This window comes from Eulemur rufifrons, chromosome 1 (assembly GCF_041146395.1).
Source record: "Eulemur rufifrons isolate Redbay chromosome 1, OSU_ERuf_1, whole genome shotgun sequence".
Classification (NCBI taxonomy): Eukaryota; Metazoa; Chordata; class Mammalia; order Primates; family Lemuridae; genus Eulemur; species Eulemur rufifrons.
The window spans coordinates 20,312,284-20,313,828 of record NC_090983.1 but is presented as its reverse complement, the minus strand read 5'-3'; the positions used below and the strand labels follow the sequence as shown (position 1 = coordinate 20,313,828).

Below are 1,545 nucleotides of genomic sequence, written 5' to 3'. Positions count from 1 at the left end.
ACAACTTGGTAGAGAAAAATTTTTATCTAGGTTCAAATAATTCTTCCTTTTAGGTGTTTGGCACATATAGACATTATAGATTTATTTTTATTTTTCTTCAGAACTCTGGGTGCTCTGTGAGAATCAGCAGGAATCGATGCAGGAGGCCAGTTATGAAACCACTGCAACCATCCAGAAAAGTGGTGACAGAGACGTGGAGGAGGCTGGTAGGTGGAGAAACTATTTTGAAGGTGGAGTTGGCAAGACTTGTTGACAGCATGGGAGTGGGATGAGGAACAGTCAGTCAGCCATAGCTCTTGAAAGGAAGGAGTAGGAGCTGAGGCCACACAGCAGCAGAGGGCAGCTGTTTCTGCAGCCAGGGGGATTGCTAAGAGCCAGGCAGCTCTAAAAAGGCAGACAGCAGGACAGACCTGCCGGGAGAACGTAAGTACTCAGGGCTTCTTAGAAAGACCGGAGGGGAGGCAGGGGGTTAGTAGTAGCTGAACAGGGCCTAGAGTTTTTATAATAAATGAAGTGGGGGCTCAACTCATTTTAATTGGACCCAGTGGTGGGCTGGAGCTGGTTCATATGGGCTCACGAGAAGTGATTGATAAATAGTCAGAAATTTTGCAAACCCATCGGTAACTTGAAATTGCCCACCGTTGGAAATATCCACACCACATAAATTGCCAAATTTGGCTGCGCGTGGTAATCCTAGCACTCTGGGAGGCCAAGGTGGGAGGGTAGCTTAAGACCAGGCTGAGCAAGAGTGAGACCCCTATCTCTGAAAAACTAAATAAATGAAATAAAAATAAAGTAAAATAAAATAAACAAATAAATTGCCAAATGCTACAAATCCCCATCCCCCCTCCCCTGCCAAAGCTGGTTGTTAAATATTTACCAGTACGCCACTGACTGGACTCCATGAGGCTGAAAGACCTAAGAACTCGGCAGATATTTGAATTACATGATCGATTGACCTGTTCTCTCTTCCAGTGAAGCGAAGAATGCTGCTGATACTTCAAAATCTAGAAGTTTTTGGAAAATTCTTTGCAATGCAATGTGTATTTGTCCTATCGCCCAAACTCCCTAATTCCTAATTATGTTTTTCTGAAGCTAATATTAAAATAATCTCCTTTCTTGAGCACATGTTGCATAGGAAATAGTTTGATTCACAGGGAAATTTGGTCCAGAATTTAAAACATCACAAAGAACCAGGCTATAAAAGAATATGTTCAGTATCCAAGATATCAAGAGTTGCTTTTATTTTAATTTATTCTTCTGATAAATATTCTATAATATTTATGTGACCTAGTCCTGTTCTGACTGAATTACTAACAAAAGCAGTATATCAATGATAATATAAAAATGAAATGTAATTAAATGCTTTATTACAATTTCATCAAATCTTATATGTCTGTAGGCAATAAAAAACTATGACCTTGTAAAGAATAGAATTAAATCTAGAATTATAGCTTCTAGGGATAATCACTGTTTACAATGCTAGATTGGGGTCTGGAAACTGTATACCCCATGGACTGGCAAACCATGTACCGTAGGAGCTGA

The 1,545-nt window shown here is 40.0% G+C and overlaps 1 long non-coding RNA gene across 1 annotated transcript; it reads left to right on the top strand.

Moving 5' to 3' along the window:
* Positions 1-290: 290 nt before the first annotated feature.
* On the top strand, positions 291-1,123 carry LOC138382831 (uncharacterized). Its single transcript, XR_011233478.1, has 2 exons — positions 291-423; positions 976-1,123. It is a non-coding gene; the product is annotated as an uncharacterized lncRNA (long non-coding RNA).
* The last annotated feature ends 422 nt before the right edge of the window (positions 1,124-1,545 follow it).